The sequence below is a fragment of the Zootoca vivipara genome, chromosome 6 (assembly GCF_963506605.1).
Source record: "Zootoca vivipara chromosome 6, rZooViv1.1, whole genome shotgun sequence".
NCBI lineage: Eukaryota > Metazoa > Chordata > Lepidosauria > Squamata > Lacertidae > Zootoca > Zootoca vivipara.
In genome coordinates this window covers 93,879,876-93,906,474 of record NC_083281.1, presented here as the reverse complement: position 1 = coordinate 93,906,474, position 26,599 = coordinate 93,879,876, and positions in this window count along the sequence as shown.

The following is a 26,599-nucleotide window of genomic DNA, read 5'->3' as shown; positions in this document are numbered from 1 at the left end:
AAAGGAGTTGGAACCATATTCTGTTCTTCACCATGAAAATATCAAGATCATCTTCATAATGTGAAAACTTTGATTGCAATAGCTTAATCCTGTAATGCCCACCCTCATTAATTTGTGGGGGAGGGATTAACACTAATCCTGGAGTGCAGAATATACCGGACTGCAACTCCCATCATCTTTGACCATGGGCCATTCTGGGCTGGCCAGAACCAGTGGAAAGCACCAGGTTCTCCAGTCCTGTGCTAGTCAGTTTTCTGTTCTGCTCCAATTAAGCACCAATTTACTGTTCGTATTTTTAATGAAGTAATTTAATATTAAGTCAAATGTTTCAATGCATAATAAAGCACATAACTTCATTTTGTAAGTCCTTGGCTCCAGATTATCCAGCTCTGCAGGTTTCAAGAATGATTTATTCAACAGATTACATTTAGCATTACCCTTGATTAGCCTTGGAATTGAAATACTTCATTACCTTTATGTAACTGGATTTCACCACCCAGCTTCTTTCTAAATACAGAAACATTTGTTGTATGCATGTATAAATAAACAGGTAAGTTTCAGGGCTAATATTTCAGGTTACCAATGAGACAATCAACTCCAGCAGTTCCCACAGGTGAAGAGATGTTATTTATTTATTTATTTATTTATTTATTTATTTATTTATTTATTTATTTATTTATTTATACATACCCTGCCCATCTGGCTGGGTTTCCCCCACCACTCTGGGCGGCTTCCAACAAAGATTAAAATATAACAGACTAAAAACTTCCCTAAACAGGGCTGCCTTTAGGTGTTTTCTAAATGTCAGGTAGTTGTTTATCTCCTTGACCTCCGATGGAAGGGCGTTCCACAGGGCAGGTGCCACTACCAAAAAGGCCCTCTGCCTGGTTCCCTGTAGCTTTGCTTCTCGCAGTGAGGGAACTGCCAGAAGGCCCTCGGCGCTGGATCTCCGTGTCCGGGCTAAACGATGGGGGTGGAGACGCTCCTTCAGGAATACAGGACCAAGGCCGTTTAGGACTTTAAATGTTATTTTCTGTACCTACGCCAGATTATTTGGCAGCTGGTAAGACCCCCCCCACACACACACACATACACACAGCATTGCAGCAGTAAATCCAATGCCTGCCCAACAGTAAGGTAGAAAGCATAAAAATTGTAGCTGTCATTGAAACAAGAGATGACAGAGCAACACTGCTGCATTGCAGCCTCCCTCCCTCCCTCCCGCCTGCCTGCCTGCCTGCCACCTGTCCATCCCTCTGTCTGCCCCTCTGCCTCCCTCCACGCCTGACACACCCCACATTGGCGGCTCCTGGCAGGAGAAATTGCTTGGATATTTAGATTTTGATAATTTGACAAACTCAATTAGAGGGCATTCGAATAAGAAATTCCAGCTTAATTGGGATAAATTCGGAGAGTATATGAAAAGTCAGTGCCCCACGGTAAAATCCTGGGTTTATTTTTAGATCTTGTATTGAATAGCTCAGGTTTATTTTAAGTTGAGAAAGTCGATAGAGGATGAATTTCTACATATAGAACATTTAAGGGTATTTATTAGTTGAAATATGGGGAAGCAGCACTGTAATATAGCATCCGATGAACCTGAGAGAGAAATGAGTGGAAGTCAAATAGGAGGGGAGGAAATAAAGGGAAATAATTAAAGGAGATTATAGGAGGAGTGTATTTGGAATATTATGATTATAATAATCTTGGGTTTGAATGACTGAAGAATTTTTGTTCGTATTTTCTTCATTTTTTCTTTTTTTTGAGTTGGATTTAAGTTGAATGTATGAATTTAACTTTCAATTTATATTTTTACTGTTAATATTGTTAATTTCAGATCTTTTATATGATTTTGTATGTTTTCATTATTATTTCAAGTGTGTGTATGAGTTTATGTGTGTGTTCATTTTAATTTGAATCTCAATAAAGTTTATTTTTAAAATTTAAAGTTGACAGCACTGTACTGTAGAGCTTGTCGAAGTGACTTCTCCTGCCCTCAAGCAACCACTGGAGAAAGCCTATATCAGGCACACAAACCTAAGACCATCTTGGAGGCCCTGCCCTCCTACCAGACACCAAAGGAGGATTGCTTGTTCTGCATACACCACCAGAGTAAGCACTGCCAGCTCCAGTTGGAGGGAGCCCTCAGTAAAAAATTCTGGTGGGATTCCATTTGCAAGTCCTAGTAGTGGATTTATCTGGTGGCAGGAATGGTGGCATTCCAAGCAGTGGTCCAAAGAGTAGTGCCTGGCAGCTGGGTTTAGCTGCAATATTAATTTCTGACAATGCTCTGGGGTGACACTACACTGGGAGCACTGTGGGAACACACCTCTAGGTCTGATCTGAAGTCTTCATGTTTACCTGAGCCGCTCCAGGTGATAGGTGGAGGGCCGGAATCACCGGAAGGACGAGAGTGCCTTTAATAATCATAATAAAACATTATTAAGAAGACTGTGTACACAGCATGCAAACTTCAGCCTCACAGAAGCTAGCTACAAATTATAGCATAGTCCTGCTGGGGAACCTGCCCTCCCTCTGCTCCCCTCTACCAATTAACTGTCTGCAGGCCCACTCTCCTAGGTCACAGTTTGGGGCTCTGAAATTTGACCTGACCTGGCTACCCTAGTGGGGAGCCACAGGGTAGGCATCCATAGTGAGCCCTGGGAGGGGCGTTCGGGGATAAGCAGCGGAATTAACGTTTTTGTTTCAAGTACAGTGGTGCCTCGGTTTAAGAACTGTCCTGTTTACGAACGATTTGGTTTACAAACTCTGCAAAACCGGAAGTAGTGTCCCAGTTTGCGAACTATATATATATATATATATATATATATATATATATATATATATATATATATAAATTTTATTCGATTTCCTTTAACAACATACCTGAAAATATATCATAATCAAATTACATTCATGTACAGAGCGATAAAACAAAAAGACAAAAAACAAAACAAAAGAAGACCTTAAAAAAGGCCAAAAGGGGGGGGGGAAGGAAAGGGAAAAAAAGCTAAACAAAAACTTCTTAATTCAAATCATTATGATAACAATTTGGACTTCCCCGACTCCCCCCACTCTGGGTTCCTTATTAATTATCAATTAGGCAATTTCCACATTAAAAATTTATACCTGTTTAATACTCACAATTAACTTTTCTACTTTGCATATAACGCTCATATTTGTATATCTATGGGGACCACGTCGCCCTCACGGCTTCCCCCCCTCCCCTTGCGAAGCCGGGCTGCCTTGGAGCTCGAGGCAAGTCCTGCCAAACGGAGCTGGCGGCAGACCGGAAGTCCCGGTTTGCGAACTTTACCTTGGTCTAAGAACGGAATCTGAACAGTGGAAGGGCACTGGTGGCAGGAGGCCTCAGTAGGGAAAGCGTGCCTTGGTTTAAGAACGGCTTTGGTTTAAGAACTGACTTCCGGAACAGATTGAGTTTGTAAACCAAGGTACCACTGTAGTGAAAAAGCCCGCACTGTGCATGGAAGAAACCAAACTGAAACAGGAAAGTTTGGAGGCAACAGAAACTAAGGAGTTGCTGCCGCAGTTGTTATGTGAGATAGGTGCAGTGCTGTTATTTGGTGGGCGCAGGCATGCGGTACGGCAAATCAACCCAGCACAAAGTGGAGGCATGTGTGTTCTGGCCCTTCAGTCAGTTGAGCCTCGCCACCTCCACCCACAAGCTCTCAAGCAAGTGAGTCTCTCACTTGCAGTGAGTCATAATCAGGTCAAAACTGGCACCAGCTGTATCCGTCCCAGAAGGTAGTTGGCAGTGCCTGGCTGCAAACTAATTCCCAGACCTGCAATTACAAATTAACACTTTCACCTGTGCTACAAGCAGCACAGCCTCTCATCCCAAATGGTGGCTGACCTGACTCACTCTCTGCTCCTGAGAACAGATATGATCACAGCTCAAGGGGACGCATTAGTACCCTGAAACAACCCAGCTCCTCTGTTGCTGTCTGCCAAGTGTGTTTTCAGAGTGAAGAGTCCATCGTTTTTTCAAACATTTGCTATTGATCCATCCCTGCTATTTAACTTCCTTAGCAAAGAGCATGCTTTATCCTTTATCTCACAGAACCTGCAAAATAGAATGACTATTCACATATACAGTGGTACCTCTACTTACAAATTTAATGCGTTCCGAGCACACATTTGTAAGTCGAAAAAATTTGTAAGTCGAATCCCATAGGAATGCATTGGGAGAAAAAATTTGTAAGTAGAAGCAACCCTATCTAAAAATTCGTAAGTAGAAAAAAACTATCTAAACAGCATCCAAGATGGCGGACGGAGCTCCATTCGTAAGTAGAAACATTCGTAAGTAGAGGTACCACTGTAATAGTGCTTTGGTGTAGTGGTTAGAGCAGTGTTTCCCAACCTTGTGCCTCCAGCTGTTTTCGGACTACAATTCCCATCATTCCTGACCACTGGTCTTGCTAGCTAGGGATGATGGGAGTTGTAGTCCCAAAACATCTGGAGGCACAAGGTTGGGAAACACTGGGTTAGAGTGTCAACTAAGGACTCGTCACACTTCAGCTTGTCCCATGCCTAGAAATCACAGGTCTAAGTGGTTTTCTGCTTGACCCATGCTTTCTAGGACTTCCCCTTGCCCCACTCACTTCCCAGGAAAAACCAGCTCTTTAGCTCTCAGTCAGAGCAAACATCAATCCGGAGAAAACTCGACTGCTGTTTGCCCTAATTCAGTGCTAAATAGTGGTTTTCCCTGGGGGGAAGCAGCAGGACAAAAGGAAGTGTGGATCAGCCCTAAGATGTGGGAGACCAGGTTTCAAATCCCTACTCATCTATGAAACTCACTGGGTGACTTTGGACCAGTCACTCCCTCTCAGCCTAACCTACCTCACAGGGTTGTTGTGTGGGTTAAATGAGGACCAGGAGAACTATGTACAGCACCAAGAGCTTCTTGGGGGAAAGGTGGGATACAAATGCAATAAATCAAATCAACCAACCAACCCTTTGAGCCAGAACCCATCAGAACTCAGTTCCAGCACCTCTCAGGCAGGCGCCATTGCCATTCTAAGTGAACAAGGGAGGTGTTCGTGGTGAGTGCTATTTTTCTAGCAAAACATGGCACCTGTTTTGCTAGAAAAATAGCACTAATAAATTTGGGACCAGTTTACCTGTGCAATCGTCTATGTACCCACTTGACTGCTTTGATTTGCAGAACTGTTGCTGCTGCTGGTGCCACATAATATTTAATAAGCCTTCTGCATTTGCAAGAAATGAATCTCTGTACTCTCTTCAGGACATACTAAAAGTATGTTTAGGTAAACTTATCAAGACATGTAGAATGTTGACATGTGTTTTAATCTGGTTTTTCACTTATTCGTTTTAGATTTTAGTCTTTAAAAAAACATTGAGGATGGTTGTTTTTAACTGGGTTTTTTTTACTGATGATTTCATTGTTTTATTCCGTTTTGAGGTTTGCTGTTGTTTTTACAACCAAGTTGTCTAATTTTTTTTTTATTAAACATATAGATGATCACTCAGGAGAGCATTCCACAGGTGGGGTAGCCGGAACTGAAAAGGACTTGAGGCTCTCTCCACAAGGGCGTGTGGAGAAGGATCTCACATGATGCTAGTAAGGTCTAGGTATATTTTTATCCAGAGAGGTGGTCAGGTAGGGTGATCCTTCACAGGCTATAGCCAATTTGGGTCCGGAAACATATTTGCAGCCAGTGCAGGGTTTCAGGTGCAGAAAGACCTTGTATGTCACCTGATTGTTTTACTGGAGACAGCTGGGAGCTTCGGCAGGCACAGCTGGTGTTCTGTCGCTGAGACACAGCCTCACCTCTCGTCTTCTGCCTGGAGGTCCTTGAAGGGAAGGCTGGAGACACAATGTGCTGAGGTCTGGAGACTGTTGTGCTCTTCTGCCATGTGCAGCTTTGGTGAGAAATTATACCTCTTACCTGGGCGGGGCCGAGACACAATGGCGAGGTGTTGGGGTGTCAGTGCCTGCCTCCTAGTGATGGTGGCCTTCACCCTTAGGGCTGCCAACCCATCCAGGCTCCTTTCACCAGCAAATAATCTCCATGCAAGCGAACCCATCCAACCAGTCAGACAGCAACAAGCAACACCCCCTGGGAACAGCTGAGGCAGAGCCAAGCTAAGAATCTCAGGCACTAATTAGCTGTGCAGCCCCGTCCACGTGACACAAGACTACCTGGGCGGACAACGCTGTGCTGGGAACCTCCCAGGTCAACATTCTGGTACCTTCTGGCTGGATTTAAGATAAAGAAACATCATGGTCTGGCAGGGCTTTAGTTCAGGACCAGACAAATCGGCAACCACCAAGCCACATATTGTCTGCTGTACATATATAGGCCCACACCAGGAGCAATTTGCTGCCCATGAGGGAAGCCTAAAATGGAGGGGGGGTTGTCAAGTGCTTGGCTGGTGAGCTGGGTTCAGTTTTGGGGGCATGTGCATCTTAAAAGTTGTGCCAGTGGGTGTAATTGTGGCTAATTATGGCTAAACCTCATCCGTATTCTCCATGCATTTATCCAATCTTCTTTTGAAGGATCCAAGTTGGTGGCCATTACTGCTTCCTGTGGGAGTTGCATCCTACTTCATTCCTACTTAAGTCAGTATCTTACTCTCCTCTCTTGTTACTTTCCCTTGTTTCTTCCTGTTTACTGTTTCCTGGCTCTCTGCTTGTTTATCCTCCTCACCACCACCACACATTCCCACTCCCTTCGTATTCTCCCTTCCCTTCCTCAGTGTTTGGGACCCACACCCAATGCATCTCTCACCCCACCTTTCTCCTCTGCTGGGCTGTGTGGTTCTGCACCCTCACTGAGGTCTCCCTGCTTCATCCCTTCCAGTCTCACCAGCTCACCTTCTGGCCAGACTCCCCAACTCCTCTACCCACCAGAGAGGAAGCCTGAGAGGAAACTTCTCCTGGTACAAATGTGATGCAAATATGTGATGGATTTCCTCACTTTTTGGTAACGCTTAAGGGATTAATTTATAGAAATGAGCCAGTGTCCTTGAGTTCATGCCACTTTATACCAGATATCTGCAAAATGTCTGAAGACCCTGGAAGAAAATGGGAGAAAGTTTGCATAACATACAAAAATGTATTATATTTGGGGAAACTGCTTAAAAAAGATGTGCGTTAGTCAAAATGACATATAACAATGTGTTTATTAGGAGACATTTGCACTAAAATACTGATTAATTTTCTTGAGGGTTTTTTCTTTTAATTGCTGCAAAATGTGGAGAACAGAATTTTAGTCCTGAAAAATTGTGAACAGAGAAAACTGAAATGGATGGTTCCTTCCATTCCTGACTGTCAGTAAGGTAGGATCAAAGTCCAGTTTGTTCCAACAGGAGTTACAGCTGACGTGGCCTCAGCTAAAGGAACTTGTTCTGAGAAAAAATGAAGAAGGTGGCCACACCTTCTCTATCTCAGCAAAGCGCTCCTTCTTCTGATTAGCATCCGGGGTTTTTCTTACTTCTACTGCAATATCAGCCTATCTCTCTGCATCCACAGTACTGATTTGAACTGGCCACACTTGTCCCAGCTTCTGCTTAAGGCATTGTGGTAACTAAAGTTTTGTAACAGGGGAGGGAGAGAGAGAGAGAGAGATCTAATTTCAAGTCCCCTCCCAAAACCACAGTTCCTAGCACTCCCTCAGAAGAAGCCATGACACTTAAACCAGTTTAAAACTGGTTCAGTAGTACAGATGTAGAGAATCAGGTAACAGGAGCCCTGTTAAAATCTCTCACATGTCAGAGGAGAAGAGGGACGACAGCCAGATGCAGATTTGGGAGAGTGCAACTGGTTCGGTCACGCTGGGCATGGAGCCTTGGGGGCACTGCAACTATGAAGTAGAATGGTGGGTGAGAGGTGGAGGGGCACTCCCCCATCATCAACTGGAGGGAACTTCTGAACTGAGGATTCTTTTCCCTATCTGAACTGAGGATTCTTTTCCCTATCTGATCCCCACACAATTTAGAGTCTTGATTTTCTATGGGCCCAGAAGACTCTGCTTTAGAGTTATCCCTCCAACTTATGGAGGTGGTTTTGGCTGGTGGGCAGCAACAGGCGGAAGCAGAGTTTGTAGCCTCCTTTCTCACTCTCCTTCATCATGTGAGGACCTCCATTATGAAAAAAACTTCTTGGCCTCAGTTTTATACACGTGCCCTGTCCCCCCCCCCCCCCCCGGTGGGCTAAATGATCACCAGATTTCAGATACTTTCGGTGGTGTGCAAGCATATCTTATAAAATAATATACTTAGGGTGAGAGGGAGGGAGGTACAAATACCTCTTATTTGGTTTGCTACCTTAGGTTTGCTAGTAATCAGAATATACTAGATGGCATATGCTCCAAATTCCAGTGTTCGGCATGCTTGGGAAGCCTGATAACTCTGGGGGCACTCTTCATGTCCCCGTGCTTTGAGGGAGAAAGGAATGCCGGATTACCAAATAGGCAGAGTAGACACCAAACTATGGTCCCCGTGCCTTTTAGGGGCCCCACGACAACAGATCAAAATAATATTGATTTGTTTAAAAAAATCATTTCTATTAAATATTTTATTGGGTTACAAAGTACATGCATTGTCTCTATTTTCAGGTTGCAGAGTCCTTTCTACAGATCAGTTACATTCAATGTGAGACATTAATGTAGGACACAGTGTAAGGTTGGAGAAGAAGAGGGGGGAAGAGAGGGGGTAGTAAATTTATATTCTTTTACTTAGTGTGAGGTTTCAGTTGACTATAGTGAGAGCCCAGTCCCTTGAGGCTACTGCTCACTAAGGTGTCTAACCTATACCACTGTAAATACTGGTAGCAGGTTTGGGAGGGATTGTGTGCTTGGGGCTCATCCAGACTTCCCTTGGGAAAACTCAATCTTTACCACTGAATCAGGTAAAGGGACCCCTGACCATCAGGTCCAGTCGTGTCCGACTCTGGGGTTGCAGTGCTCATCTCGCTCTATAGGCCGAGGGAGCCAGCGTTTGTCCGCAGACAGCTTCCGGGTCATGTGGCCAGCATGACAAAGCTGCTTCTGGCGAACCAGAGCAGCGCACGGAAACGCCGTTTACCTTCCCGCTTTATCTACTTGCACTTTGATGTGCTTTCGAACTGCTAGGTTGGCAGGAGCTGGGACCGAGCAACGGGAGCTCACCCCATTGCAGGGATTTGAACCGCCGACCTTCTGATCAGCAAGCCCTAGACTCTGTGGTTTAACCTACAGTGCCACCTGGGTCAAACGTCAATTGGGTTTTCTCTTGATTGACATTCTCTTGATTGACATTTGCTTCAATTTATCACTAAAGAGGGACTTCCTGTTTCCGCCTGCACCAGGAATGGAGGTCTCACTCGACGCCACAGGGAGAGACACAAAGAATGATGGGGGGAAACTCATTCATTGAATTCCTCTCTGAGTGGGAGAGGAGCAGGCTCTCACCTGCAGATTGCCCTGCGGCCTGGGACTCACTTCCCTATGGAATGAGAGGGCAGGCAAAGGCACTGGGTGCATGGAACACTCCGATTGCTGCGCCCCCCGATTTGTTCCTGGAAGCAGAGGATATCCTGCTAATTGGGCTTTAATTGGAATAAAGTACAGGAGTGTGCTAGAGGCGATGAGATTACAAACTGCAGAACATCTCACCTACAAGGATTTAAAGGTTGGAATTGAGATAAGGTTTCATTTGGTGCCAGAGATGGTGCCTACGGTTGTTTTTCAAAGTTTTTCTTCTACATTTTTGATTCGGCAACCCTCCTCGGAATGCAAGGTTAAAATATAATTGTTAAGTTGTGGGTAAGCATAGCAGACGACACAGCAATCTCTCCAAAGCAGCTCTTTATTTGGAAGCTGGAACTGAACTGAACTGCATTGCCGAGCTGGCCTGCTTTTATAGAGGCTGGCTCAAACAATGTATCAAACATAATTCAGAGTTCCCTCCTAAAGTTCCCTCCTAAAGTTCCCTCCTAAAACAACTGTCAAGAACCTGAGGACCTGAGGGAAAACTACACTAATACATAGCAATAATATAAAAAGTGAGGATTGAAGAAAATGGATCAAAAACATGAAATTTAACATCAAACTGGAACTGTGTGTGTGAGAGGAATGGAATGGGGAGAGAGAGAAAGAGGGGGAAGTATCACCTTTTTAAAGGACTATGTTGGGATATAGAACGAAACCACTCCCACTCTCCATTATTTTCAAAGGAATGTGAAGGAGACAATTTGGAATGTAATCTAACTGGAAATATATCTGACTAAAAATTATTATTATTATTATTACTATTACTATTATTATTATTACTGACTATAAATTTTCAGCTGCAAGGAGGAACGGAGTCTGACAGCTGCAAAATCAGAGGTTTTGTTATTTATCATCGGCAGATTAGAATCTGACCGCTCTTCTTAGGTTGGAAAAAAGAAATGGCGAGGACAGTTTATTTGTTGGAACAGAGGGGACTCTAACAAGCTCTTGAATCACGGGACAAAGCGATGCAGAGGCTTTTGGAAAACGGTGAGACAATTGCTTCCCCCAGTCATGATGGGAAATATCAACAGTTGGAAGAATGAAGGACACAACACCATATATGGTTGGGACAATATCATTGGGGGGGGGGAATACCACACGCAGCAAAGAACAATGATTACAGACAGTACCTCACTTGAAACTTTATAAATTATATAATATATTAGCAAGAATCGAAACCATAAGATTGTAACTGTTGCATAAGGGATTACTATCTTGAAGGGAATGTAACTGAAATTATCAAGATTTTGGAATGCAGATAAACAAAAAAAAAAAAACACAAAGAGGAACCCATCAAAACTAGCACATGAGGAGCCACTTTATGGACTGAATTTATGGACTACTTGAAATGAGGCTGCATTTTAAATTTTAATATTGTATTTTAATCTGTATTTTAATTAATTGTTTTTATGTTTTATTGTGGTTTTGTTGGTGTGAGCCACCCTGAGCCCGGTTTTTGACTGGGGAGGGCGGGGTATAAATAAAAATTATTATTATTATTATTATTATTATTATTATTATTATTATTTTATTTAACTAAATTGTATACAGTGGTACCTCTGGTTACGAACGCTTCTGGTTATGAACTCCGCTAACCCGGATGTAGCTGCTCCTGGTTGCGAACTTTGCCCCAGGATACGAACGGAAATTGCAGAGCAGGAGGCCCCATTAGTGAAAGCGTGCCTCAGGATAAGAACGGTTTCAGCTTAAGAACGGACCTCCGGAATGAATTAAGTTCATAACCAGAGGTACCACTGTAAATAATGTGTATAAATAATGGGTTTTAATAATTGTATTAATTGGATAAAATTGGTATTGTTATAATGAGGACATTATTGAAAAGATACTGGAAAATCAATTTAAAATATCACAATTTATCGCCAAAGAGCGGGTTTTCTGGGGGGGGGGGTGAGAGTAGCAGCGCAAGGGCAAAAACCACTCAGACTCCTGCTTTCTAGGCATGATCTGGATGAGCCCTTAATGTTGCCCCACTCTGAAATAAATGAAATGAAATTCCAGCACATAGAATGCTAGCATATCAGGGTAGAGCCCTTTGCCCTGCCAAGGTATTTCTCACTTTTCTTGAAAGGAGGAACATTTGAACATGTGAGCTGGCTGAAATGGTCCGGAGGCAAGTGGTTCCCTCAGTGAAAACGATGCCTCAGCTTAACCAGGACTTCTGGATTTCACAGCCAGAGTTTCCCCATCTGCCAAGCTATTTCTTGGCTCGGGGTGGGGAGAATCACTTAGAGCTTGACCTACTGAGGCACACGTGCAGGGCAGAGGCTGAGAAAGGCTTACCGTCTCCTGCGTTGTCAAACCCGACTCTTTCATCAGCGCTAAGCATATGCTTTTATGGCTGGAGCACATGGAGGCCAACCCACTTGGCTCTCCTGAAAATGCCCCTGAGCAAAACCAGCAAGAAACATTGACTTAAATATATAAGGCACGGTTGTTGGTGGTAATTATCCCCAACTTCACCTGGCTGAGCTGCTCAACCTGCACGGCTTCTGCACGAGACTCTGGGGGTGGCTCTGGAAATTGTGGTGTGCCTCTCCGACTTGGTGGCGAGCCAAACAGCCGCCTCCCCTACAGGCAGCCCAGGCAGCCAGTGCAGCACCAGACAGACTCTGCCCTTGGCAGTCCAGCCTCTTCCATCCTGGCTCCCTTTCAGGTCAGCAGCAAGCGAAAAGCTCAATCCCCCAGCAGCTCACATAGGATGGCTGTCAAAACAGCAGCAGTAGCAGGACCGCTGTGTTCTCAGCTAGACAAAGGGCAAATGGGTCCCACACCCCTGGCCCAGTCTGCCTTTGCTGGTCCAGGTGAAACCCAGTGTGGCTTATGGAGAGCAGCAGAAGCCTTCTGTTCTATTTGTTTTATTTTTATTTATTTAAGACATTCAAGCCCTGTTTTTCACTATATCCCTCAAAGCAGCTTGCGGGGTGGGGTGGGGGGAGAGAAAAGCATACAAAATTTAAAACATTGGGAACAGAAACACTAGACCAACATTCACGGTGCAAAGGCCTCCCAGAATGAATGTACTTTACATGGCATCTGAAACTTAGCAGGGATGCTGGGCCCAGTTCCCAATTCCCACTGTGAATTGGGCCCACTACACTAAGAAGAGGGACACGGGTGGTGCTGTGGGTTAAACCACTGAGCCTAGGGCTTGCCGATCAGAAGGTCAGCGGTTCGAATCCCTGTGACGGGGTGAGCTCCCGTTGCTCTGTCCCAGCTCCTGCCAACCTAGCAGTTCGAAAGCACCTCAAAGTGCAAGTAGATAAATAGGTACCACTACAGCGGGAAGGTAAATGGCGCTTCTGTGTGCTGCTCTGGTTCTCCAGAAGCGGGTTTGTTATGCTGGCCACATGACCTGAAAGCTGAACGCTGGCTCCCTCAACCAATAACATGAGATGAGCGCTGCAACCCCAGAGATTGTCAGGGGTCCCTTTACCTTTACACTAAGATCAGAAGAGCCTGCTGGATCAGGCCAATGGCCGTCGAGTCTAACATCATGTTCTCCAGATGATCTCAGTGATTGACTTGGGACATACAAGATAAGGCATCCTCGGCCAAAGTTACTCAGGGCTTTGTACACTTGAGCCTGGCCTGGTAGCAGATGGGAAGGTCTTTTAACACTGGTGTAATGTGTTGGGGGTCGTCTGTTACCATCAACAGTCTTCTACACTAACATTGCACTCTAGTTGAAGTTTCCGGACCAAACCCAAGGTCAGCCACCCATAAGCCACTATCTGTGTTTTGGTCTTGGCCAAGTCATTTGCCTTGTTTGTGGAACAGCTCCTTGTACTGAAAATAATTCTCCCGCCTGTGCCTATTTCTCGATCACAATGTATGTATAATTACAGGGCAGATCAAGCCTCTTTCAAATAGAAAGCTGCTAAGGGAAGCCTCCCTCCAAGGGAATTTGGGAATTTGGGTGGGGTTGTTGTGTTACACCCCTTCCTCATGCACCACTATCCTGATTGTCCAAGACTGCTATTTATAGTTTTTAAAAGATACACACAAACATTAAGCCACATGGTCAAACGTCTCGTGCTGTTTAGCTCTTTGGGGTAGAAATGCAGTTTTAAGGAGGTCTTCCAGGCTTAGGCATCAAAATATATTGTGCCTTGTGTTATTTCCGGCCACAGAATTCTGGACTTGATAGACCATCGAGGTGATTTTTAAGTTCTTGGTATGACAATTATCCTAGCAAATTAGGAATACAGCCTGGCCATTCACAGTGGGTCGAAATCAACAAGTCATTAGGGTGAGCAGCATACCTGCCAAGTTCCTGCCAGAAAAATAAGGGATCAGCAGACCGGAAGTAGCGCTGCAGCCATTTTGGAACTGGGTAGAGCAGCACCGGAAGTCACTTCTGAGCATGCTCTGCCCATTTCCAAAATGCCCACCGCGCCAGAAATCACTTCTGCGCATGTCCAGAGACTCCAGACATGTGCAGAAGGAGCCTCCCCTGGCCGGTAAGTAAACCAGGAAAAAACAAAAAAATCCGTTTTTCCAGCTGGGAACGGCTGGAAAAACGGGGGTTTCCCGGGGAATACGGGAGACTTGGCAGCTATGGTGAGCAGGCTAGTAACAATGCCTAGTAACAATGTTTTATTTTAATGCTTAAAATATGGATTTGGAAAAGAGGTTACGAAGGTCTAATCGCCTTTAGAGCCCCAGCTGCTCTAAAGTTTGAGATGCAGCCATGTATCACCAGATTCATAGTAAGATAAAGCGTCACTGAGGGCCAAACTTGGTGTGATCTTAATTGTGCATGTTTTAAAAACTGGTGAAAATCGCCCTCTCCCAAAGCTGCAAAGGCCTCAAAGGAGAGCTTCATCAGTGGGACTGTGCTCAGGCAACAAGTGCTGGTCTGAGAACACACTTGTGTAACTGAGCTTTTTAAATTAAATTTATTTTTATTTTTCTTGTGCCGCATTAGAGGGTTCTGCATGCAATGCGGGGCCGGCCACCAGGCACAAGCTTCCTGGGCCCTGGGCTTTCATCACTGGCATCTCCCAGCACGTGCAAAGGCCTGAAGCCAAAGGGGTGGAGGTGGCTTTAGAGGCCAAGATTGCAGATTGCGTAGTAGCATTGGGCTATTGCCTCTGTGGGGAAATGACAGGGTTTGGCTAATTATAGGCCTGTGTTGTCATTTTCACTTCTTAGTCCTGGTGGGAAAAGCAGAGGAGTCACTTTTCACTGGGGAAATTTAAATCAATTAAAAGAAAACAAAGGAATCAAAGAGTCATTCCCATCTCCACTGGGCTGGCCTACATCTGCCAGGGTTACCAGGTCCTCAGGACCTTGCAGAGCTGCCAAAACCTCTAAATCCAAAAGACAGATTTGGATGCCACCCACAACTGACCTAGAAGAGTTCCCATTTCAATATTTACACTGTGTAATGCTAACATTTACATGCAAAAATGGAGGACAAAGAGAGCGCTGGAAATAAGACAGTTCATGTTCATATATTTTAAGGGATGGGTTTTCTGCCTTTAAAAGATCCCGTTCTGTCACCAGAAAACCCAAATTAAGAATCTGACACAAATTTAAATCTTAAACTATAGGTGGTGGCTTTCAACTAAGTTTTACACAATGGAAACCCTCTGAAACGATTGGACTTAACTTTGTTATTTTCATTAATTTCAGTGGGTCTCTGAAACTTAGTTGAATGCCACTCTGAGACTGAAAGCGTGAAACAGTGAAACGTCTGCTGCTTTTTCTGTCGGGATCAGTGCAAACTCTCCAACATTACTCTGATGAAATAGGGATGCCCTATCAGGCATGTCCAAAGTCTGTTTTGGGGGCCCGCCGGTTGGTTTAATGCAGCCACTGTGGCAGTTTAGTTCCTGGGGGGAAATCCTAAAAAAACCTCGACAACTTCTATCTTAAAAAAAGCTCAGCAACTTTGGTTGGCCCTCATGGCCCTTCACTTCATCAAATCTGGCCCTCTTTGAAAAAAGTTTGGACACCACTATTCCATCATCATCATTATCATCCTCATCATACCTGCTCATCTGATGGGGTTGCCCCAACCTCCCTATATAAGGCTGCCTTCAGATGTCTTCTGAAGGTTGTACAGTATAATCTCCATGGCAAGGCGGTTGGCATAATTCCATATCCTCAGATGAAAATAGGGACATCCTAACTCTGGCATTTCTCCAATGAAAACAGGGATGTCCTGAGGACACTCCTGAATCAAATCAGAAACCAGCATGACGTCTGTAAATCCAGGACTGTCCCTGGAAAATAGTCTGTCAGTAGTAAGTGGTGGGGGCGCATGGCAATCAATAAAAAGTAAAGGTGTATTTTAAAGTTTGGCAACCTCCAGTGTAGCCAACTGGGCAGCGCGTTCAGTGCCTTCTGAACAGCCTTTTGGTGGCTATTTTGATGTTCCATTTAGCACTTTCCCAGTGAACTGGTTATAAATCTCAGATTGGTGCTCAGTCTGTGCCCCCCCCCTCCGTGAAAATGATGAGAACCTAACCTAAGAAGAGCCTGCTGGACATAGGAGTCAACTCCCGGGGGCCAAGGGTGGTGGTTGTTGTTGTTTTGCCTCCCTCTAAATATCTGATGGGCATAAAAGTTGAAGGCCATTGCCATTCAAATGGCCTACGTGTGCTGCCCCCCCCCTAATATTTTACTCAAGTTGGCACCACTACTGCTAGATCAAGGTGAAGGAGACCCATCTAGTCTAGCATCCTGAAGCCAAAGTAACCAGCTAGATGCCTGTTGGAAATCTACAAGCAGGACCCATGGTTCGCTGAAACCGGTATTCAGAAGCACTGCAGCCCAGTGGCATAATGTGGGGGGAGCCAGGTTGACCATGGTGCCCGGTGCAAAATTCTGAGGGGGTGCAACCAGGCATCAGCTTCCATGGGTATCCCCACCCCACCCTGGAGAAGGCAGCAGAGCAGCTCAGGCCCTTGGTGAGCGGGTGCGGAGGGAGGGAGGTGGGCAAGGGGCGACCCCAATTCTCTATGGGCATTGGGTGGATTTGCCCACAAAGGACTGCACTGGCCAGCCAGGCTCCCCCCTACATGAGCAGGTGGCACAGCCCAGTTCCGCTTGGCTCTGGTGAGGGGGTGCTCTGGGGGCTTCAGCAGCTTGCCAATCCTGGGCACCAGCAACCCATGCTACGCCACTACTGCTGCTGCTGCTGCTGCTGCTGCTGCTGCTGCTGCTGCTGCTGCAGCATCCTCCAACTGTGGAGGCAAAACAGAGCCATTCGGGCTAGTAGCCATTGACAGCCCTCTCCTGCATGAATTTGTCTCATCCTCTTTTAATGCCATTTAGGTTGGTGGCCATTTCTGCCTCCTGTAGTTTGACTAAGTACTCTATGAAGAAGTATTTGCTATTATCTATCTTCTGGAATATTCCTACATTCAGCTTCACTGGATGTCCACAAGTCCTGGTGCTATGTTAGAGGGAGAAATCTTTCCCTCTATCCTCTTCTCCATGCCGTGAAGAATTTTGTAAACTTTTATCATGTCTTGCCAAGGTCTGGCATGTTCTGAACACATCAATTGTCTTTCCTTCCTGGTGCCATTTCACATTGCCAAAAAAGAGGAAAGGTCTCACCAAAAAAAAGAAGACACAGATTTACATAAAAAGTGTATAAAGGTGTGCAAACTGGGGGGGGGGGGCGGAATTGCAAAAATTTGAATAAAAATGCAACACATCCCAACACAGCAAAGAAGAATTTCACCAGGTGACCCGCTTGCCCCTCTGCTCAATCCAGGAGCTGCTCCCTGTCATAGCCATCTTCACAGTTTCTCAGTATGTAACGCCTCCGCTCAGAGACCTGCTGACTTGTTATTGTTATTATTTGCTTGTTTGGTTGCTTGGTTTTAAGTCACTTTGGGCTGCCTTGGGCAAGATAACACAACTAATAAATTTAATAAGTAATATTAATATTAATATATGAAGCCGTTAACAGCTTGGGACCAGTTTACTTGCGAGATCCCCTTATTCCATATTCAGCCGCTCAACTGCTTTGATTTGTGGAACTGGCACCGTTTCAGGTGCCACATAATCCTCGGTCCACAGTTGTAAGAAATCAATCTTTTAGTCTTGCATTACTCACACTTTGGAACTCCTTCCCTATTGACATTAGGCAGGCACCTTCCCTGTAATTTTTTTTCTATTCCTCCTAAAATGTTTTTGTTAAGGCAAGCCTGTCCAGACACGAGGAACATTGGCATGTGTATTAATCTAGTTCTCAACTTATTTTTGATTTCAATTATTTTTAATGTTCTAAATCGTTTTCTTTGGGTCTGTTTTCAACTGGTAATTTTAACATTGTACACTTTTTTTCTAAACAGCTTTGAGGCTTTATTACAATCATGTGGTATATAAATCTTGTGGAAATAAATGAATATATAAATTTCCAGCACCTTTAACAAACAACAGTTCCCAGGACTCTCTGTGACTGTTAAAAAAAGTGTAAGAGTCCTTTACATGTATGGTGCAGATGTGAGGTAAGAGTTCCTGAGGAATAATCCTGAGTAATAAACAGATGTGGACTAAACCAATAGAATAGGAGGGGAGAATGCTCCCCTGGCCTTCTCTGAAATGGTCCCTTCATTCTCACCCCAACACTCCATGGATGGCTATATTTTGTTTGCCATACTGCCCAAGGAAGCTCGCCTGGCACCGATTAGTCTGTCATATTTTTGAAGCTAGTATGAAAAAATGTTTATATTTTCCCGGTCATCTGGATTAATGGTCCTTCTTTTAACTGGTCCTTTCATTTTCTCTTTCTGTGCTGAGTGGTGGTGAATCATAGAATCATAGAATCATAGAGTTGGAAGAGACCACAAGGGCCATCCAGTCCAACCATCAAAACACCATCAAAGCATTCCTGACATATGCCTGTCAAGCCTCTGCTTAAAGACCTCCAAAGAAGGAGACTCCACCACACTCCTTGGCAGCAAATTCCACTGCCAAACAGCTCTCACTGTCAGGAAGTTCTTCCTAATGTTTAGGTGGAATCTTCTTTCTTGTAGTTTGAATCCATTGCTCCGTGTCCGCTTCTCTGGAGCAGCAGAAAACAACCTTTCTCCCTCCTCTATATTACATCCTTTTATATATTTGAACATAGCTATCATATCACCCCTTAACCTCCTCTTCTCCAGGCTAAACATACCCAGCTCCCTAAGCCGTTCCTCATAAGGCCTTTGACCATTTTGGTTGCCCTCTTCTGGACATGTTCCAGCTTGTCAGTATCCTTCTTGAACTGCGGTGCCCAGAACTGGACACAGTACTGCAGGTGAGGTCTGACCAGAGCAGAATACAGTGGTACTACATATTACTTCTCTTGATCTAGATGCTATACTCCTATTGATGCAGCCCAGAATTGCATTGGCTTTTTTAGCTGCTGCATCACACTGCTGACTCATGTCAAGTTTGTGGTCTACCAAGACTCCTAGATCCTTTTCACATGTACTGCTCTCAAGCCAGGTGTCTCCCATCCTGTATTTGTGCCTTTCCTTTCTTTTGCCCAAGTGTAGTACTTTACATTTCTCCTTGTTAAAATTCATCTTGTTTGCTTTGGCCCAGTTGTCTAATCTGTTGAGGTCATTTTGAAGTGTGATCCTGTCCTCTGGGGTATTAGCCACCCCTCCCAATTTGGTGTCATCTGCAAACTTGCTTGTGAATACCTTTGTTTTTGGATGAATACTTGTTTTATATTTGTATTCCTCTTATGAATATTTTAATATGTGAGTTTGTATGCTATTTTCCTTGTAAATCGCTTTGGGACTCCTTTCATATGGGTGAAGTGATAAATAAACTAAACTAAACTAAACTAACCAACCAACCAACTGAAGGGCGATAGTAATCTGCATGCATTTAAGGAATGAGAAGCAGCGAGAGTGCTCAGCTAATACACAGGAGCATCATTAGATTATGTCTGAGCAGGAAGTTATTATTTCAGCTGCATGGCAGCTGAGAGGCACAGCATCACCTCATTGGCGCAAACTCTCATTAGTTGATCATGCCCAAAGGGGATCAGTGCCATTGTCATCCACTCCTACAGCCTGCAATAAAAGGCAATGAACAGGAGGTTCAATGGGCAGAGTAGGAGGATCTGTGCTATATCAGCTGGAGAGCCATCTAAAGAAGAGACAAGGAGATAAAATTCCAGCAGCAGAACCCCTTCTGAATTCTGCACCTGTGCAGTCCCCTGCTTACAGGGGTGCCAACGTCAATAAAATATTGGGGGGGGGAGTAACACACACCTCACATAATTGATCACATGACATGGCACACACATATCATTTGAATGCCAATAACTTGGTGGCCTGGCCCCCTCAAATATTTTGGGGGGGAGGCGAAGGGACCTCGCCCCCTAGGAGTTGGCTTGTATAGCTGCTTGCAAGCACAGCCAGGCTCCCTATTCAATTCAAGCTATAAGATTTGGGGCAGGAGCAGTGGTGTTAAGGAAAGAGAGAGAGAGAGACATGTACAGGAGACGCACAGCATGCGTTTAAAGCACATGGCTTCTCTCAAAGAATCTTGGGGACTGTAGTTTACTCCTCAGAAGGCTACAGTTTCCAGCACCCTTAACAAACCTCGGTTCCCAGGATAATTTAGAGAAAGTCATGCGCTTTTGAGGTGCATTGGATGTGCTTCAAATGTTTGGTGCAGCTCTGCCCATAGCCATTGCCAACTTCGCCTCTCCACCTCGCCTGCCCCCACCAATGTTTTGGACCACATTACGCTGGCTGATGGGACTTGTGGTTCAAGACAAACATCTGGAGGGCACCAGGCTGGCAAACTCTGATCTAAGAATGAGAAATGAACAAAAGAAGAGACTCTTTCTTTCTTTCTTTCTTTCTTTCTTTCTTTCTTTCTTTCTTTCTTTCTTCTGTCTGTCTGTCTGTCTGTCTGTCTGTCTGTCTTTCTGTCCTTCTGTCCTTCTGTCCTGTCTATCGCTGCTCCTCTGCCTTTAACAGCAGCTGGACACACAGACATATAGCAGTGAAACTTGGCAGGGGGGAATGGGCGTAAAGATGAAGATGGAGAAGGCCAGAGAAAAGGTTGGTCACCCCAGACACCTTCCCCCATTTAATAAATGAAGCAAGGGTTTTAATGCAGAAATGTTCAAGGATTTTCAGCCCCTATGACCAAGGTGAGGCCTTGGTGATGCTGCTGCTTCCAGGGGCTGCCCAGTTGGTGGTGACCTATAACAACAGGGCTTTTTCAGTGGTGGTTCCCTAGCTGTGGAATCTCCTTCCCTAGTGAGGTGTACCTGTCTCCATCATTATTAAGTTTCAAGAGGAATTTGAAAGCATTCCTGTTCGGGTTGCCATATGTCCTCTTATTCCAGGACACATCCTCTTTTTCATGTAAAATGAGAGTTGTCATAACGATCCTAAAAGCAGAAGTCAGCAAATGTGTCCTGAGTTGCAGATCCTGTTTACTGCTGGATCGCTTCTGTGATCTACAGGGAGCTGGATTCAGGTCTGGTGCCTGAATCCAGCTCCCTGTAGAGCACACTCTGCCATCTTCCATTCTGTGTACTTGACTAAGCCAGCATAGACATTGCTGAGACAGAAGTGCGAACATGCTGGGAATGTGGGCTTGGAAGAGTTCGTCTTTTTTTGAGACTCTGCCCTGCCATGCAATGCAAAAATCTTCCTAATGCAGCGCATATGGAAGGCATTGAGGTGTTGCTCCTGGTGGTTTTAAGTTGCCCATGTGACTCACTTTCATAAAGCAGCATGCTCTACATGCAAGCCTGGTAGATTTCATATTGGTATTGGCCATTAGGATCACAGTCTCCCATAATACCCTTTTGAAAACTGAGCCATTGTCATAGCTGTATTGCGGTACTAATATGCTTGTCCAGCTCAGTGTCAGTGGAAAGGTTGCTGGTTATGATGGAGTCCAGGTAGACCATATCATGTACCATTTCAGCGCACCAAGGGAGGAACGAGTTCCACTAGGCACCAGGATGCAAATACCACTGCTCCCTTGTGGGGCTGGGCACCATGAGAAAATAATGTCGACTCTTGGCTTCTGAGCTCGAAAGGCTGTGACTTCCTGACAGTAAGAGCTGTTCGGCAGTGGAATTTGCTACCAAGGAGTGTGGTGGAGTCTCCTTCTTTGGAGGTCTTTAAGCAGAGGCTTGACAGCCATATGTCAAGAATGCTTTGATGGTGTTTCCTGCTTGGCAGGGGGTTGGACTGGATGGCCCTCGTGGTCTCTTCCAACTCTATGATTCTATGATTCTATGACTAGGAATAAACCCTGTCAGTGAGCATTGTCTCTGTTTGGTGGGATTTTACTGAACACATAAAAAAAGAAAAAATTACAAGTCTCACAATAAATCCAGAATAAGCAAGTTTCAGTTATAGGTTTATGTTTCTGTATCTCTGGCAAGTCACGTGCACCACTAGTTTTTTCATTTCTCGCGACAGTCCTCTCCACTTACCTGCCTACATCTTATCACAAATATCTGGATAACCAGCTTTATAATTTCTTCATGTGAATGTAACATCTCATGCCAACCTTGGTTTGGTTTGGTGTAGTTTTTGTGTGTTTGTTTTATGAAGTTCTGCGATCAAAACAGAACTTGGGTTATATGGATAAAATTTGATTTAAAATACTTATTAAAAATTAAAAGAAAGAAATTGCGTTAGCATACCCAGTGACTACCCCAACTCCCAAGAAGTTCCACTGCATACCCTCCAACATTTCTCCGATAAAAATAGGGATGTCCCATTCCATAATGATAATTTTACTATTTATGCCCCACACATTAAAAAAAATATTTATTTTTTTAAAAAACCTTCCCTACACAGGATTGCCTTCAGACAGCTCAGGTGTTGGATAATTCCATACCCTCCAACATTTTTCTAATGAAAATAAGGACATCTTAAGGAAAAGTGGGACATTCCAGAAACAGAAACTGAGACGGCTTCTCTAAATCAGGGACGTCCTTGGAAATTGGGGCACTTGGTGCCTCTGCCTCTCTTTAGCACACAGCAGAAGCCTTCTAATGTGGCCTTGGGGGGGGGGTCACAGCAGAAGGGACAATGGCTTGGCTCAGTACAAGGCAGCCTCGGAACCAGTTTACTTCTTTCATCTTCCTGCCCTCCCTGCTCCTCTTGCCCCACTCTGGGCAAATGTGGGCCATTGCAGCTCTGAGCATAAGTACAACACGTGCAGCAGCACCCAGCCTCTCCCATTCAGGAAGGACAAGACCACACCTGCCCTGTTCCACCCTGCTGGGGCCAGAGCTGACTCACAGGCCAGCAGCCAAGAGCCATGGCACAATCGGAGATGCAAGCGGAAGAAGAGGGTGGTTGTTTGGTTGGGGGCTTGGTTGGCAAGCAGAAAAGAGCTGGGGATCTCTGGCACACGACCACCGACATGCCCACATGCCCATCCAGAAAGAAGAGCTTTGCTGGTGCTGAGTGGGAAATGCTACACCCAGGTGCTGTGGAAGACTCCCAAAATAAGCAATGCCAATTGCTTTTTTAAAAAGGTGTTCTTATTATCAAGTGCATATAAAAAATAAGTACAGTAGATGATTGCAACCACAACCCGTTGTTTTTTTTTTAAAGGTCTCAATGCTGGTGCCTGTAACCTGTCACAGGGTGAGTGCGTTCATTTGTGAAATCCCTGGCTGGTATATCATCATCCATACAGTAGCTAGGTCACGCTGGTTTATACAGGATTCACTGGGTTCAACTGTAGGACTTTTAGGAGACATCTGAAGGCAGTCATGTATAAGGACGTATTTAATGTTTGATACTTTACTATGTTTTATATATGCTGTAAGCTGCCTGGAGTGGCTGAGGAAATCCAGGCAGATGGGCAGGGTATAAATGACATAATAAAAATAAAAATAATAAAGTCGTGAAACACAGCAATTTACAAAAAGATCACACGTTAAAGCAGCAATATAATCCAATCTGAACAACAATAAGAGGCTGGCATTTACCATTAAAATCAGCTACAAATTCAGTTCAATTTCAGTTCAGTTTCAGCAAGGGATGCCATTGGATCTTTAAGAAGAAGTGGAGAGACCCTCCACCCAGGGGTGGCCTGTCATTTACCACCTGAGGTGAAATGGGCATATGCTGTCCCATCTCCCCCCCCCCCAACGGCATGAAAGACAAGTGACAATACCACACATGAGAATCCCCCCTCCCTCGCTTAAACCCAGTGTGTTTCTGGCAGCGGCAGAAGCAATGGAGTGAGCGGGGCACCATCTCTTGTGCTTTTCCCACCTAAGGTGGGTGCTCCATCCCGCCTCATGCAGAACTAATAACAGCTCTGAATCCCAATTCAAGCTTAAATAATATATTTTTTATTTTTATTGCTTTTATTTATTAAATTAACCAGACATTCAACTACACAAATAAACATTTGTTCATACATAAAATAAACAGGTTTGCAAATTGTTACAATAAAACATAATTATTTTTCCAACAGAATCTTGTGCCTTGTCTTATTTTTACCTCTCTTCTCTTTCCTATACAGTTTCAGTTTTTAACTTGTTCTTTTGAACTTGACTTCCTCTTTCCTCTCTCTTGGTTTTATTTTTCCAACTTTCAGGTTTCGGTGCTTTACTTTTTCTTGCCTGTCTTTAACTTATGTCAACTTCACATATACATTTATGACAACGGCTAAATACATCCTTGTTGTATTTTATAGTTAGCCTACAGGTGTTTTCCAATTTTACAATGTTCTTTGAGATATTCCACAAATTTGTTCCAGTCTGGAACAAGCTTAAATAATTTTTAACAGGCCACATCCAAAGAGGTTCTAATCAGCTTCCTCAAGGAGCCTGGTGCCCTAGAGGTGTCTTGGACCACAACTCCCATGCTAACAGAGCCACATGAACCCGGCCTTGTTCAGGCAGCAGACCCCACTGTACTTCATGCATGCAGCTCTTTAAACTCTGAGGGTTTTTCAAGCTTTCCCAGTGTAGCTGGAGGTGGGCAGAGCGGCCTGAATCAGAGGGGTGACATTTCACAGCACTGGCATGGTTCAATGTAGGGTTGCCGTGTTTCAAAAAGTGAAAATCCCGACACAAAAGCTGTTGGATGAATTGACCTGCAGACCACATGAAAAGCATAGCTGCCAAGTTATCCCTTTTTTACAGGGATTTTCCCTTATGCTGAATAGGCTTCCTCGCGAGAAAAGGGAAAACTTGGCAGTGTGTGTTTGTGTGCCATTCAGATAAGTCAGTTCTCTTTTGAAGAAGCTCAGATCTCAGCCCCCCCCCCATCTGCAGGTGGTGAAGGGAAGGAGCAGCCACACATGTCAGCCAGCAAACTCCTTGCAAACAAGGAGTGGGAGCTGGGCTGAGTAAGCAATGGCTGGGGAGCCAGTAGCGCTTCAGCTCAAGCAAAGTGCAGAACTGGGTGAGGCTCCTCCACCCACTCCAGCCTGGGCGAGGTGGCAGTAGCAGGAGCTCATGTCACAGGCAGGTGACAGGCTGGCCCACTTTAGGGTACAGAGTGGGAGAGCAGCTTCGGGAAAGGGGAGGACAGCGAGTGAATGTGGGTACCAGACCTCTGCCCAGCATGTTGTCAGAAAGGGTGTGAAAGGGGGCAGCCATAGCTGGGTCCTTTGGCCAATGCCTGCACTGCATGTTTTATGGCACATTAGTGGCAATTCCGATGCCCATCCAGCCTGCATGTTTATTCAGTGGTCCTGAAACTTACTGGCATTCCTCTGCATGTCCCTTCTCTAGGGTCTCATCCACACCTTAAAGCACTCTTCTATAACTTTAACTGCCTTGTCGTGGCAAAGGGGCTTGAATAACTCAGAGAAGCTATGAGCTATGCCGTGCAGGGCCACCCAAGATGGACAGGTCATAGTGGAGAGTTTTGACCAGGCATCCCCAAACTTCGGACCTCCAGATGTTTTGGACTACAATTCCCATCATCCCTGACCACTGGTCCTGTTAGCTAGGGATCATGGGAGTTGTAGGCCCAAACATCTGGAGGGCCGCAGTTTGGGGATGCCTGGTTTTGACTAAATGTGATCCACCTGGAGAAGGAACTGGCAAGCCACTCCAGTATCCCTGCCAAGAAAACTCCATGGACAAAGACAACAGGTAGATAAAAGTTATGACGCTGGAAGATGAGCCCCTCAGGTCGGAAGGCGTCCAACATGCTACTGAGGAAGAGCGGAGGACAAGTAGATTCAGAGCTGATGAAGTGGCTGGGCCAAAGCCAAAAGGTCTCTCAGTTGCCTGGGAGCGAAAGGAAAGTCCAATTCTGTAAAGAAAAATATTGCATAGGAACCTGGAATGTAAGAACCATGAATGAAGGTAAGCTGGATGTGGTCTAAAATGAGATGGCAAGAATAAATATTGACATCCTGGTGATGTCAGTGAACTAAAATGGACGGGGATGGGCGAATTCAGTTCAGATGACTATCATATCTACTACTGTGGGCAAGAATCCTGTAAAAGAAATGGAGTGGCCCTCATAGTCAACAAAAGAGTGGCGAAAGCTGTACTGGGATGCAATCTCAAAAATGAAAGAATGATCTCGATATAAATCCAAGGCAGACCTTTTAACACCACAGTAATCCAAGTTTATGGACTACTACGGGTGCTGAAGAAAGTGAAATTGACCAATTCTATGAAGACTTACAACACCTTCTAGAAATGACACCAAAGCAAAGAAGGATGTTCTTCTCATTATAGGGGATTGGAATGCTAAAGAAGGGAATCAAGAGATAAAAGGAATAACTGGCAAGTTTGGCCTTGGAGTTCAAAATGAAGCAGGGCATAGGCTAACAGAGTTCTGTCAAGAGAACAAGCTGGCCATCACAAACACTCTGTCAAGAGTATGGACAGGAGTCAGGCTCTGGGGCCTGTAGTGCTTTGCAGGACTGGGGCCTGCCTCAGCTTGTGCTGGAGAAGCAAGGAGTGGCCACTCAGGTGAGACCTCAGCTTGTGCTGGAGAGGCAAGGAGTGGTCACTCAGGTGAGGCCACTTGATACCTCACTGCACCTGGTGGCAGGAGCTGGGAGGGATAAAAGCTCAGCATTTCCCTTCAGCTCTTTGCCACAGCAACGCTATCACTGCCTGGTTGCCT